The sequence below is a fragment of the Aphis gossypii genome, chromosome 3 (genome assembly GCF_020184175.1).
Source record: "Aphis gossypii isolate Hap1 chromosome 3, ASM2018417v2, whole genome shotgun sequence".
NCBI lineage: Eukaryota > Metazoa > Arthropoda > Insecta > Hemiptera > Aphididae > Aphis > Aphis gossypii.
In genome coordinates, this window is record NC_065532.1 from 9,509,737 (window position 1) to 9,526,651 (window position 16,915).

At 27.0% G+C, this 16,915-nt stretch overlaps 1 protein-coding gene across 6 annotated transcripts in view; it reads left to right on the plus strand.

Annotated features, from left to right (window-relative positions):
• Positions 1-11,050: 11,050 nt before the first annotated feature.
• The window catches only part of LOC114127463 (uncharacterized), a 155,539-nt gene continuing 149,674 nt past the window's right edge, over positions 11,051-16,915 (plus strand). For all 6 annotated transcript variants that reach the window (XM_050202620.1, XM_050202619.1, XM_050202622.1 and 3 more), the window contains exon 1: positions 11,051-11,400. The gene's annotated coding sequence lies outside the window, so the exon portion shown is untranslated. The remainder of the gene's footprint in view (positions 11,401-16,915) is intronic.

Genomic DNA, 16,915 nt, shown 5'->3' on the forward strand with positions numbered 1-16,915 from the left:
TATACCAAATAAAAGTACTTTTGTTTAGTTGTAAACTACATGACGTGGTAAATTTAATACTGTGGATTACACAAATGGTTTTAAGTACGTTTGTTGAAGTTTTGTATATAGTTTTGTAAAATTAAAAATATTAGGCACACAAAAACATAATAAAAGTGAATAATTTTCGAAACGAATGATCCAAGAATAATCGTTAGTCATTAAAAATAATATATCCCCATAAAACGTATATGACAGTCAAACGATTTTCTCGCGATACCATAGTATTTTTGTTTGAAGAGATCCAACTACGAAGGGAACGATGTTATAAGCAGACTGTGGCGTATATATGTAAAAGTACCTGTATTATGTAGATCCGATTTGGGACAAACGTTTCATTTTTTGAAAATAATAATAATAATAATATGTGCTGTGTGTGAAAAAAAAGTATAATACAATGTTCACAAACGAGATTTTATTTTTCTCTCCTTTACGTCGTTTTTTTTTTGTTTTTTTTTTTATTATTATTTTTTTTTGTCTAGTGTATAGTTATGTATATGATACTAAAATGAGATTTTTTCTTGTAACGACATACTCACTCTGGTTCTCTTCGCGCCTATCGTTTTGAAGTTGAAAAACTTCTATTTAAATGTCGTTTCCACGTGTGGTCTGTTTGTCCGCGTATATATATATATATATATAATATGTGTGTGTATATAATATGACTATAATATAGGTGTCTAGCAGCGAGTGTTAGAACTTATTTTTCATATTTTCGTATTATAAAACGGGTTAGGAAATACAACTTTTATTATTAGACTAAGCAGCGTGTAGATAAATTTAAATAATACGTATTTATATTCAGCTGTGTTATATGTTGTACACAAAAATATACGAATTGCGCGCACGTTTTATAATTGAAGTGAAACAAAACGACTGTTATAGTAATATGTTATAATCAGTAATGCTGCCTTGACAATTTTCATTCGTAAAATAAAATATTTTGTAAGTATATGTGATATGTAATATTATGTATGTGTGTGTGTGCGAGCGTTCCTGTCGTAAATTGTACGTACCTATATATTAGGTATATAAAGGAAAAAATAATGTTGGTTATATTTTTATCCTTTAGGAGTTCTAAACTATGAATCAGGAGGGTTGCCACCGATAGAATGTCTGATAATTTACAGATAAAATGTTATAAAATGTTTACTGTTTAAATTTAACTGAATGATGACTTCTAGCTAAATTTAAGTAGGTACATTATTATGATTTCGAAGAATATTGTATTACTTTAACATTCAGTACTACACAATACGTATTGTACTTTTCAAGACGTAAAATTACTATTTTTCTTTACAAGATGTTCAACAAGAAATATATATGTATTAAATACATTGTAAACATAGGTAAAAAATAAAAATTGTAGTAGAACTATACGAATTACGTTTTAGACGGACGTATTTGTACATAAATTCGCATGAATTAGGTACTTAATTCACAGAAAACATACAATATTAACAATATACATGCAAAGGGTAGAAGAATAGAAGATAAATAACAAATATAAATAATTACAACTATAGTCACTTTTAAATATATAAAATAATATAAAAATGGTAATATTAAGCATGTATAATACGTTTATACATAGTATATTATAACTAAAACATATACGTATGACTATACTATCAGAATATTTATTTCGTTAGAAATGTTTAAAGTGATTAGCAAATCTTCCACTTGATTTATTATCGATTTCAAAGGAAAGAATAACCCTCGTGAGTTATTATTATAAATATATAGATATAAATGTTGGAGTAAAGTAGATTCTAACAATTGATCATACATAAGCGCCAATTTCGTTGAACTTTTTCATACGATATTTTTTCACAGTCATCTTATAATAAGATCCTAAACGCAAGATTCTGTTATGACATTTAGACGTTTTGAAAATGAAATACGACCAACACTCAGATAACATGGTATTTTCTCTCATTTGGTATTATTTTTTTCACGCTCAAAGGAAGAGTCTTGTAAGAAAAAGTGGAAAAGTATAAATTATATAGTTCAACGGGTTTCATACTCGTTTAAATGGGGTTGCTTCTTCGGATTTTATAATATTATATATATATATATATAATATATATGTATAAAAAAAGTACATTTACTTTGAACACACAAATTGTACATATTGTTCAATACATACGTGTAGGTAGATATACGTAATACATATGTGCACGGTGCAGTATGTACATATATTATATAAGTATGCTAGTTGTCAACTTCATAGGATATAGGAATCGGACGATAAAAATATGACGTGAGTTAAAGAACGTTTTATTCAAGCATAAAATGGTCAAATAATATTATACTTTTGGAGTCGTAAATTCGATTAAATTAAACATGTTAGTCTATATGTTGTACTGACTCGTCTATTACGCATAGGCATGACCATGTCCAAATATTAAAGTAAAACACTATATTGACCGTTAAGTCATTACATTATTCTCTTCTCAGAGTTTCATAAACTGTAAATGTAATATCATGGAAAAACCTGAAGATTATAATACATGAGTATTATACATTAGATTATTAATTAAATGGACGTGTCATATTAATAATTTAAACTAAAATTTACGTAAATTTTTCTTTAAAAAAAAAAAAAAAAAATGTAAAGCGATATTTTAATATAAATAAAGAGGACATCGCTTTGCTTTAGTAAATGTATAAATGTATTTTTAGCCGTGTAATTATATTTTCTGGGGTTGTGCTTATAACTTATAAGTTATATACGCACCTTGAAAAATTAAAAGTCATATGATAAACGGAATAATCCAATTTTTGTTGAGTAAATCCAAGTCTCATGGTACAAAGCATATTTTTGATGAACTTAATGTGCAATATTTTGATAAGACATTTATTTTATAGGTACTAATATATTATTACTACCATATAAACAAAAATGTATATTGAACAATATGAATCATAATTACAAAATTAGATATAAATGCAATATAAAATATAAATATTGTTTCAGGTGTAGTATAATACAACTTTTGGATCTCAATGTAGATTAATAATTGTAGGCTCAAACTTGAACATAAACTTATACAACTTCAAAAGTTTTAAGGGATTAAAATTTTTTCTGTATAATATTGATTTGACAATATTGAAAAAAAAATATTTATATTAATTGTTTAAATTATTTTAATTTTGTTATATTTTTTCAGATATGCTTTTGACATAGTAACATGTATACCTATCTAACTTTAAAAATTGAACTCAACTCTCCCAATACAAACTATGCTTATTGTTTGAGTGTTGCATAATATTATTTTTTCTTATTTTTACTGTGTATACACCTACCTACATTTGCATATATATATTCTGTTGGAAACCCGAATCACATTAAATGTAAAAAACGATTTAAAAAAAATATCAATTTTTTGATATTTTTTCATCGTATTATTAGCGAATAAAATTATATTTATAATGTTATAATATATGTGTCAACTATTATTGCGAGCATATACATAAATGTATAGGTATTATTATGATTCCCGAAAGGTATATGCTATTATGATGGTTGAATTGTTTTAGTTAGGTATATATTTGATTGCACAACCAATAGACAATAATGATGCTTTTTAACTAGGAACCAATTGATAAATTCTTAGAACAGATATCACGCCAATTTATAAAGTTCAAATTATTAATATTTTATTATTATTATTATTTTTTTTTTTTAATGTACGTTTATATTTATTTGGTATTTACGTTATAATTATATAAATATACATGATATATTATTATATATAATTAAATTTTGTATCTATTTCGCTCGTTCTGATTTGTAATAACTGTTTCTATAATAATTCACCTCGTTAAAGCAAATAATTAATTGAATGTCATGAATTGGCAATATTATTATTTATTATTTTAATTATATCTTTTTCATTATTAATAATTATTTACTGTGTAAAATTACTTAGTATAGTTTACTAAATGTGTGATATTGTTATATCATTTAAATATTTTCTTTGATATACTTGTTTATGTTTCATAAAATTTGTTTCGATATGTCGATATAAGGACAGATTACGGAGTAAGTTCTGTATTACTAAATACATATAATATATTATCCGTTTCTTGAAAGTTATCTATATTTACACAGTTTATTTTAACACGATTTGGAAACAAACACATAGTTCCATTTCGTGAATTGGATTATGAAATTACTATCCATTTTACGAAATGGATTAGAACGCAAATTGTATTGGACATATATAATAATATAATATAATATATTTATGTTATATTAACATTAATAAGAAAATATTCTCTTTATTTTAAAGTTTAAGGTTTTAAACATTGAGTCATAATTAAAATCCATGTTTCAAAAGTAAGGCTTGTAATAATTTATTAATACTTAGGTTTTACATTTTTGATAATAAATAATAACTTTACTTAGGTTCAGTGGCGAATTCAAGATATTTTAAAAGGGGTGGAGTAAGTGTAATTATAAGAAATAATTATATTAATAATATTATAAAGTTGTTGTATACTGGTGTTATAATATAATCAACAATAATATTGTTATATTAATATTATATTCTTATAAGTGTAACATAATATATTGTATTTTGATTTTAATTAAATTGTATTCGATAAAACACTACGCTATTGTAAATTTCCATTTATTTGAAATGAACATTCCATTTTTATTAAAAATTGTAATAAATTGGAGCTACAGATTACCCACATCTGTTAAATAGATCAGCAATTTAAATTACTATTTATTTTGTATAATATTTTGGAATGATAGTGTAAGCACAATTTAATTTCACTGTAATATAATATTGACTACAATTTTTGTATATTTAATGGATAGTCTCTTTTTTTAATCTTATATCTTAGAAAGTTATAGAAATATTATGATATTTTATAAGTATTATAACTTATAATAAATTGAATTGTAACAATACATTTGAGATACATGTACAGACAAAAAGACAGGTAAGATTCTAGTTCAGTGATATGTCGAATACACGTTACCAGTTACCTGTCATTACATTTGAAATTCTTATCTCAATTCAATGAAATTCGTATAACCTACAAAGATAAGTGATAGTGCTATTGACACACACATATTACCTATCTATATAATATATTTCAATGTTATATAATATGAAATTGTTAACTTTAAATAGCCACAATATTTGGAAAAATATAAAGACTGAATAATAATTAAAATAGCTAAATAATACTAAATTTGGAAAGTTGGAAAAATATATCAGCGTTGGCACAGAAATCAAAATAACGATTTGATAATATTATATAATTAATAATTAATAATCTAGGTACCTATAGTTTTCAATAGGAATTGTGATTTGATTTGAATTTTTTATATCATATAATAATATAATAATTGTCTTATTTATCTATTTAATTATCTCGTTTATTTTTCAAATATTTTTTTTCTTAATTCCTTACAAATTCAAGAAGACATTAATTGCTTTTTTTATTTTTTCAATGAAGTTTTATATTCTGAGCGAAGAGATGAATGTATTGATTTTGCAACGATGTGTGTGTGTGTTTTTTTTTTTTATTTCGATTGTCTGTCATCGCTCATCGCTTTTTGGAGCAAAAACATGCTTTGATCTTTAATATTGAGGGAGGTTTCTAGTAGAAAATTGGATCTAATTTATGTTTGGGAAAAGCAAAAGGATCAAAAGTAAAAATTTCACAGTACTTTAAAATAAAAATCGGGGGAAAAAAATTATGAGTAAACGTAAGTATTTCCTTAAAACCAGTTTTTGATAAAACCAATTTTGTTTTTATTTTTTTTATTTTGTGATTCGATGATTAATAACCGTATCTACTTCAAACAAGTATTTAAATTGGCATTTTTTAGATATGATATAATTTTTAAAATATTTTAGACATTATTGTGGTATTTATAGATATTTGATTTTTTGATTTAAATAGCTTGTACAAAGAATTGTAGAAAAAAAATATTTATATTAAATTAATATAGCTAGCTTCACAACTAAGCCCCTTCTGGTTATGCCTATCATAAAATATGGCTATTATGGTATTGGTTATAACTTATAATATATTATATTGATTACACATACAACAACATATAACAATTATTATAACATGTTGTAGCATACGTTTTAATATAATTAAATACGATTTCGTTTAATATACATATATATATATATATATATATATATATAATAGAATGTACGGTTTAATGAAGCGGAAACACGAAAACTACTCAAATCAAGGGTTAGGTAAGACTATATATAGTATTATATCCAATAGAGACCGAAGTTACGAAATGACTTAAGAATACTTAAAATATAATAAATATAGGTACAATTATTACATAATAAGCACGGTATAGTGTATTAATTATGAAAGATAAATAAAATGGGGGAAAACCGACCATAAAATTGAATATAATATATATATATATATACTACAGACAAACACGAAACGCTCGCAGTAGCAGTGAACAGTGTAATAAAAAAAATAAATACACAAAAACGTGTAGTACTATATTATATTATTTACTGTACATTCGAAAACCTTATTATATAGTATGGTGAACGTACACAAAGCGCGCCCAATACGCGAGCGGTTTGCTAACGAGAAGTCACCGTTTGCCCTCGTGGAATACGCGTCTTGGATTACTGTCAGACGTTTTGAATTTTTGTCTATAGAATTTAGAAATAACGCGGTGGCCCAATCGATATCGCAGTTGGCATACGCTAAGGCGTCTCCGCCGGCAACGACGTAAAAAATAAAACGATTAAATATTATATTAAATAAAATAGACAAAAACGAATAAAAGCTTCGCAACCAGATATAAAATACACGTATAAAAATAAATGGACATGACTTGAAACAGTTGAAACAATGTTTGAGAATACTAAGAACCTTGAAAGCTACAGATCCATAAACCGCGAAGTTCATAGATTAGTACAGGACACCTCGGAAGTTTTCGGGAACAATTATAAGAATGAAAGTTCTCAGGCATACCAAAATATGTGAAAAATTATATTTTTTCAGTTCCTATTTTTTATTATTATAGACATCTCCCGATTAATATTTTTTTCATAAATATAATAGCTATATTTTAATAATTTCAAAATGTATTTAAAAGTCCTATATTAAATAATACAGTTTATAATATACATCATAATAATTGATTATTAAATACAATTAATAATTTTATGTAAAAAAATAAAAATATCATAATTATATGTAAATACGAGTGAAATATCTACTCAAATATTGAGGACATTTTTTAAATAATATTTAGGTTATTTAAAAGACTAAAAAACTATAGAAAAAATAATAAAAAGTCAAACAAATGTTTTGTTAGTTATTCATTGTTATTGTAACACATGAATATTAAAAATATACTCATATGACATATTATATTTCTTGTATAGAGTAGAGTTGTCATATTTTATTTGACTTGAACTGGAACTACAATTATTGAAAAATGTTCATCGAAAAAAATCGTACCACTCCTCCACAGTTTACTATCTACAGTTTTTTCCTATTTATTTTTTCATAGAATACCTACCACAAACATTTGTCAGCATTCTGTGATATTATAATATGATATTATACTATGCTTATAAGTAAAAAAAAAATCATATCTACTCAGCATAAAAAATTGGAATAAGTGATCAATTTGTGATAAATGATAACAATGAAAATATTCGTCAATAATAATTATCGTCAACAAGTCGGGAGGATAATTTAAAAATAGATTTCAATATTCAATCAAGTAATCAACTTGATTATATTATTATTAATTAATATAATTGTTATTAAAAATGTTTAGTTAAACGCCAAATTTTAATATAAATTATTGAAGTTTGATTTCAAGATAATTATTGGCTTAGCTTCGTTACAAAACATTTTATCAGGATAAACTTCTGTTACTAAATAGTTATACACCGTGACATTAATTTATTTAGTGGCCAATACACCGTTAATTTTATCTATTTGCTAGTTTCGATTAATACTGAAGGTCGACGGCGTGACGCACGACGTGTAGTTATATACATTGTACCACAAGTTTTGTTTATTTTAGGCTTAACAAGAACATGGTCTCTAGGGTAGTAGGGTACCGATTTAGGAATTCGCCGTAGTGTCAAGAAAATCTTTATTGGGATATAAACATAACCAAGAATATAATATTCATTATTATAAAGTTGTACCTATTGCATCATTTGATAATTAATCATATCATTTTCTGTGGTATTTCCCGTTGGTCGGGCTTGGTTTAGCCGAACTTATTTCCTATCAAAAATATCGTATACTTCAAGTATAAAAAAAATGTTGATTTATTTTATACATTTTTATTTTATTAACTTCTATTAAATAGTTGTGGGTTTAAAATGTTTAAATTATATTATTTAGTACCTAGTACTTATATCTTCAAATTACAATGCTCATTATTTGTTTATTTATTGGTTTGTATAAATGTAATGAAAATCAGAGAATTGTACAAACTAATAAGGCTTATAAATATCTAAATTAAAACCACAACTTGATTTATTTTTTATTTTTAAGTAACGAAATTGCTATTAAATTGAAATTTAGCAAAACAAAATTTGAATAATGAAATTAAACACATCACTAAATGGCCATAAATAATATGATGCGCCTAAACCAAAGTTCATTTCATTGATTGTTTTATGATTCCAAAAATTCCTCGGAATACATGCGAATTCATTCTCGGAGATTTTAACATTTAGTGTTCTAGGACATTTTTTATTATTTATTTATTTATTACAAAATATACGGGTTTTTCCTTTTTTATACAAAGCAAAGAGTAAACAGTACAGACAACAATGCAGATTATAATATTTTAATAGATTCATGATAACAATTAAACATTCATACCTAATTATAAATACAATAGAATAATAATAAAATATAATTTATAATATTATTATATTATTATTTCTATAGATATAACTGTATAAGTATATATTAAGCATATATTTATTATTTTAATAATTAATAAAAAATGTATGGTTGGTACTGATTTTTTCGTTTCATACTTTTACTTTAAAAATCCCAATTCCATAATTCAAATATACTACCGGTATTTTCACCGAAACTCTATTGAAACAGAATAATTTTGTTCTACGATTTTAAGAATTGAAATTGAAATCAGTAACCAAAAAATTAAGTTTTATAATATAAATCCTATATAAGCCGAAACCGGAACCGAAAAAACTATAAAGGCTCTTCATCCCAGCCTTAGGACGACTTACACTCACGCACACGAGGTATTTCCGGATTTTTCGGTATACCAATTCGTTGAGAAAGGAAAAAATATGTATACATATATATAGAGAGTGATAGAGAGAGATAGAGAGGCGCAGTCATAGGTATATAATGTGTAATGTGTATATATATATATATGTGCGTACATATATATGTGGAGTGCGAAGAGATTGAGAGACGATCGACGAATAATTCGACGTACGCCGCGAGGGTTAAAACCACCGAAAAGAGGGTGGAGAACGGGGATGGACTCGATATCTTATTATTCGATCTAGTGGAAGAACACATTTATATATATATATATATATGAAATACGCGTATATATAATATATGTATAGATATTTTTGGCGGAAGTCACGAAATCAAAACTGAAAGGGACGGTAAACACGTACACATGCGTATAATATACATATACGTGCATATTGTACGACGATAAAAAACAGACGTTAGCGGGAGCGACGTGTTGTGGAGGGACTAATGGGTCCAAGTTGGTCGGTCAGGGTCGTAGAGTCTGAAATTCATTTGGTGAATGATTTTTCGGAAATTATAAACGCAGTGATTCGCAGAGCCTTCGTCGTCACAACAACGCGTCCGAGTTGAGTTTTAGGTATTCCGTGACCGTGGTTAACAATCGCAATTTTGTCCATATACCAAAAATATTCACAGAAATTCACCAAGAATACTCACTTCATTTTTTAATTTTACAATGAATTTAATCAAATTCTGATTTTGGAAATTTTTAGTTATAATATATTTAATGATCATCATTTGAACAAATAATTTTGTATTACCATAGTACACTCCATAAAAATAGTATGCAAATAAAAGCATTTCAAGGTTTTATGGCTCTTGAGACCTACATATGTATGGTTAAAAATTACAGAAATCATAATTGGAATAAATATATTATAAAAAGGAAATATAGTGACCAATGAGCATGCTTGGTTAATCACCTTGTATAATAATTCTATTACTACCTCAGATAATATATCCCCTTTTATTGTGACACAGACTATAATAAAGTAAACAATAATAATATAAATGTAGCCATATAGGTACATAATTGTCGCTAGAGACCACGTATGTTGTTGGTACATTTTACTTTTTTTCGTTTAATCAATAACAACTGAAGCTGTATCAACTTTTGAGTTATGATTTCAATACTGGCGCAGGGTATACAGAAATTTTTTTTTTTTTTTTTTTTTTTTTAATATATTTTATTCAAAATATGTAAAAAAAAATAATATACCTATTATATTATTATACTATTGTAATTTTTTTTTACTTATCATTGATATATTATTCTTTTCCAAAACCGAGTGTATAAGATCAAAAATATTATTATTATTCAAAATTAACAATTGTATTATAGTGAAAAGATAACGTAAAATTATGGAATTATTATATAGGTTTTTCAAAATATTACTATGAAGTACATTTTGCATTTCGGTATTGTTTTTTTAATGATTTCTTAAATACTGTTAAGACATCCAAACTTTGATTATTATAAGAATAGGACAGCGTGGGACGTCGTGCGTGCGCGTGAAAGAAGATTCGTCGTTGGCGGCGGCGGCGGTTAGGACTGCAGATCGTCGGCGGGCGGAGGAGCGTTGTCGGTCGTCCGACTATTGTGCGCGGGCAAGACTGCTGCTGCCGCCGCCTCCGCTGTCGTTTGTGGTGACGGCGGCACGGTGGTGGCGCTAGAAGCAGGGCGGCAGAGGGTGCCAAGCGGCTTGGCTCCCTTCGACGCTATCAGTATTCAGTTGTTCCGGTCGAGCTTTACGCGTCGCACGCGTACAGACGGTGTGTACCATCGTCGTTGTCGTCATCTATCGCGGTCGTGGTCGATACCGCTCAGTTTCGGTTAAGTTTCCTCTCGTTAATCTTTCGCGTTTTGTTTTTTCCTACCGTTTATTGACCACCAGTACTATATCGTTCCCTCTCTTACCCCACTGACGTAAACAGTACTATAATACTAATAATTATTATTATGATCCACGTTATTAATTTTCTGTGACCCGTTAAATATTTGACAACGACTCTCCGAGGACCCGATGTGATGATGGTAGCCGGCTAGTTTCGTTTTTTCTACAGGTACGGTATTCTAAGTAAAAATTACTAAAAAAAAAAAATGTGTATTTTCACTACGTTTACGGTTTAAAGAAAAATAAACCATCGTAACTAACCTAATAACCTACTAGAGAGATAAATACAACAATAATTATAATGATCAATGGTATAGTATGTATCACTAGATTTTATAATATCAAAAGTAGCACTAATTAAAACTATAGGTTTAGGATAAATAGATTATATATTATTTATGTAATATATCTAGACTCCGAAAACACTGTTTTATGATTATCTTAATAGAATCGCTGCACCGTCCAAACTACTGCATTGGATAGTATCCAACAATCGTTTTCAAATTTGCCATGTCATTAATCGTTAAAATATTTAACCACCGGCACTACCGTCACTGTGGTTGTTTGACTACAGTGGTTTTTGCATACTGTAATAATATATTGTATGCCGTTCACATTTAACCGTTTCTTATACATTATTTAATAGCATCACAAATATTTGATCAACCCAAAATTCCTTACATACACTGTCCATATTAATTTACATCAATCGTGTTTGGTTGAATGTAATTTATTTTCCAAATTATTTTTGAATATTAAATAATAATAATAGTAATATTATTATCATTATACGAATAATGAATGAATAAATAAAAAGTTAACGGATTATACGATCATTTTATTTAATACAATATTCTATTAGTATACCTATAGTGTATCTAAATCATTATATTACAATTTACTTGTACGTTATTCAGAAGATATTTCAAGCAACTTTTGCATTATTAACATTTGTTTTTATAACATTAATATTATAGTTCAAAAATTACTCTTAAAAAACAATTAGCAAATGGCGAATTATAGCCATTTCAGAAATCAAGGGTTCTCCCCCACATGTGACATAGGAGCCAATTTGTAGATTACCACCTGGGCTATTCCCTAAAGATAAATTACTTCAAGTACTTAAGTATTTTAATATTTCAACATAGGTACTCTCTTTTTATACTCAACAAAGTCTTTATAAAATAAAATAACTTTGGTTAAATTGTTTGTGTAACTAAAATAAATAACTTAAGTAATTTTGTAGATATTCAAATTAAATATTTCTATTTTATGTAATAATATTATAAATTTGATATTTTTTCAAAATGGTTTTGTTTTTTTTTTAAGTATTTATAAAAAATTTTAGGGTTGGTTAAAATGCTAAAAAATATCATACAAAATTATATATACAATATACATTGCTCAACAGTTCAAAAATATTAAGCCACAATTTTTTTAAACGTTTAGAGTTCATATTTTAACATTTTTTAAAATCACGAAAATTAGAAATTTATTTTGTAGTTAAAAATGCATAAAATGTTTAATTTTTATAACTTGGAATTGAAAATGTATTACAAGGTTTCTCATAAATACCTCTTATTAAAATTGATAAATCAAACACATAAAGGTAATCGTAATTTTTTATAGACATTTGAAGTTTAAATGTAAATAAAATTTAATTTTTAAAAAAAGCATAATGATTTTATAGTTAGTTTGTTGTAATTCATAAATAATCGCGAGGACTTTTTTTTTAGGTACCTATATTATTAATGATTCATTATATTTTGATGTACTTACGCAATGCCATTTTCAAAATCTTTAGATTAATTTTAAATTTTTGACTATTTATAGTGTTTAATATACATATACTTATTTTAATAATAAAATATACTTTATAATACAGAAGAACGAATCGTCTCCTCTGAAAATTGTTTTCATTTATGTAATGATTTATCATTGAATCCAAATTTAACACATCCATTACAGTGACTTATTCAATTACGAGGTACATTCGAATCCTATACTGCAGTACAACAAAATGATTACCTCTTAACCAAGTACTGAGTACTCGCCCACGTTTTGAATTTAATATCGTATTACGCCAAATATTTTAATATCTATGATTAAATCGTATTATTTTAAAATGTGTTCTTATAGAATAATTTTCTAGAATTCAGAGGATCTTTAAATAATAAATAAAAATAATTAACTATTAGTCTTAATGGTTTAGGAATAAATGATTATATGTATATCTATATTTATTAATCGTTTATTTATTGCTTTAGTTGGATGGATTTATATAAAAGCGACATTTTTATTTTAGTTGATAATAATTATACTAATAGTTTTAAATTTACCTACAAAAAAAAATATAACTAAATATTTATCGAGTTTAAGACTAATTGTCTCTTGCGTTTCACTATTAATAAATGATAATAATAATCACATTGTTATTAAAAAAAAAAAATTGAAAAATTATTTTAAATAATTATTATACTTGGAAAATAAATGATTTTGACAAGTATGAATGATTTGTTTGGATTATTTTTCTTTGCTTCTAGTTTTAATTGTATATTAAAACATTAGAATTACTTCATAGATTTTATAATATAAACCACATATAGAATAACAGAGCGTTGGCATTATTAATGCAATAATAGCAATAAGTTCATAAACTTCAAAAGTTTAAGACTTTAATATTAATTACACGGCAGATTACATTAGCATAAAATTGAATAACAGCTAAAATCGATGTTGTTAAATAAACGACAATAATAATATTATGCGCGTTGCATATGAGTAGGAAAATGTTTGCATTTATTTTGTTTTACGGGATTTGGATTAATGTGAATCACTTAGCGCATGTATATTTATTTATTTAAAAACACTTATATTTAATATAATAACTCGTTTTCTCACACAACATAAACTAATAACATGATATCGGAAATTTATATTTCCATTATTTTACCGTCAACAATAAGTTAGACTGCAAGAGTGTTTGAGGTACAAATGGCGTTTGTAAACATATTATTCGGTATAATTACAAACTGCAATTCAAGAGTTATGCTGTCAACATAACAATCTTTGGCTAACTGATAAATAATAAAATCGCACTACTTGGCGGTGGCAAATCGTATAAATAGATCTGTTAACCCTTCTAATATTAAGTAGTATAAAGTAAGTTGTGTAATGTACGTCGTTATATACACACTTATAGTTTATACCACTGCATAGCCATAGATAAGTTTCTGCAAAAATCACGTTTTTTGATTCAATAGTGGTCATAAGTTTTGTCATCATTGCATTACTTCCTGTCATCAAATTTCATAAAGTGTACCAAAATACCACGGTATTATATTAATCACGAAACTTATGAAACTCGATTAGTCTTATAATTTTCTGGAATTAGTACGAATTATATAAACCTTTAGAATTTGTATTGTAATAATATATTGTTTTTCAAATAGGTACCTGGAAATATGTTATCACTTATAGTGAACGGTATGGAGGGAGGCATCGTCTTGAAAATTTCTAAGAACTCAAATTCTATAAGCGTCACTGTAGTGATTTAATATTATTGGAATATAATAATAATATATATCAATTATAATATTGCGTCACACGAATACACGATGCCTTGTATGAATCATTATGTCATTTTGCTAAATTTCTCCTATACTACGCGGTCACAGGGGATAATTGACGAGAATAAGATATATCTTAAAATTATATAAATTATTATAATCATTTTGTCGCGACTGCGTGTGTATGTGTATACCTATAATACGAACTTTGCTTCATCGTCACCGCCACATTGTCTCCCCGCTGACAGCCAGCGTCGGCTTTTTAATGGAGAAATATGCGAATAATCCCTCAGGAGCCCGGCGGGGTTTATCAAAATCATTGTTGCCAAAGCTTTATATACACCACGTTCAATCGTAACACGGGTGTATACACTATATAACATTATATATTGTATGTGAGACCTGGGGTCGCCAAATTGTTGCTCCGACCTGGCTCCGAAATATTATTGCACTTAAATCACGGCGGCGAAGAAGACGATGATAATGACGACGACGATGATGATGATGATGATGATTACAATGATTATCACAATAATGTATACATACACAACACACACACACATAAATATACAAATGTGTGTGTGTGTGCAGCGGGGTGCAGCGGCGCCATTGCCGGAGGTACTTTCTACCCTTCCCCTCTTCACTCTCTACCTAGTCTTAACTGAAAAACGGGTCCCGGTTCTCGCTCGTTTTCGGTTGGATGGACGGTTAGTAGTTTTACTGGAAGGACACGGGGTGTTTACTGTTTCACATTATCGTCGGAATCATAAAATTTGCTGTTTGGGTGCAAAAGAAAACGGACTTGGTTAAAGAACAAAATATGCCACGTGAGGGTCGAACACGGTGGCAGCCTTCTTCACGGACCGGCTGTTATGCGCTTAATTCTTCGTAGCCGGTGATAAAATTAAAAGTGTAAGAGTATAATGTATTATACGCGTAACTTGTACGTCGAGGGTGAACGTTTACGTTAAGGGAATAAACGAAACACTCGCTACTCGTGACCCACAGATGCAGTGCTTATTCGAAGTGAGAGCGATTCGCCTAGCTATAAGCCGGAAAACAATATTTTTTTTTAGACTCTTTCAGACATTAGGTTTTTGTTTTTTATTATTATTATTATTGGGGCTCGTACGAGGATCTTGCGAGTAACCTTCTTTTGAACCGCAATAACAATTCACTCGTTACATATTATATATATATATATATTATAAACTATCGTTGTGTACTTTGTTCCATAACAAATAGGGTAGTAACTAGTAAGTCTATACATGAGGAGATTACCATGATAAGGTCCACCACAGGATTCAGTGTTATGAATTATGATTTACATAAAACAGGTGATGTTTAAAATAATATTGAAATTGTACGAAATTCATAATTATTTTGTTGTCATAATATAACTATAAATAATTATTATTACAAATGGTCTTTTTCTTCGTCTGATTTGTAAACTATTAATTTATTCAATCAGAATCGTTGAATCTTAATTTTTATTTATCTTATAACCCAATTCTAATGGTTATGTTGTGTCTATAATAATTACAATGTAAATTAAGCATTTAGAAATTCAAACATAATTCAGATACAAGGATTGTAAAATATTATTATAAAAATTATTAGAATAATAAAGACTAGGTTAAAAAACAGATATTCATATAATATAATGACAATACCTATTAAGAATTTAAGACCTTAGTTACTTTTTCAAAAAACAATACTAAGCTAAGAATAGTTTTTATTTAGCATAAATAACTTGGTTAGGCATCGTATATAAGAAATAAAAAAAATTAAGGTGTTTTGCGATATCATGAGATTTAAATATTTATAACGTCTCTAGAGAAGTGTTTTTATAATTTTTAATAAAGTACTTAATATTTTATTTTATGTTTTGGTTTTATGCATATGTGTCTAAATTCTGAGTATTCAACGTATCGACAGCTGGTTATTAATTATTATAACACAAAGCACTTAACTTTATAAAATTATTTCCAATTTTCTCAGCCGTTAATATTAAACTTTTTCTTTTAAAAATTTAGTAAACAGCCCTATATCTAATGACTAATAATAATAATAATAATAATAAAAGTACTCCATTATCGTATTATTGAAAAGTAA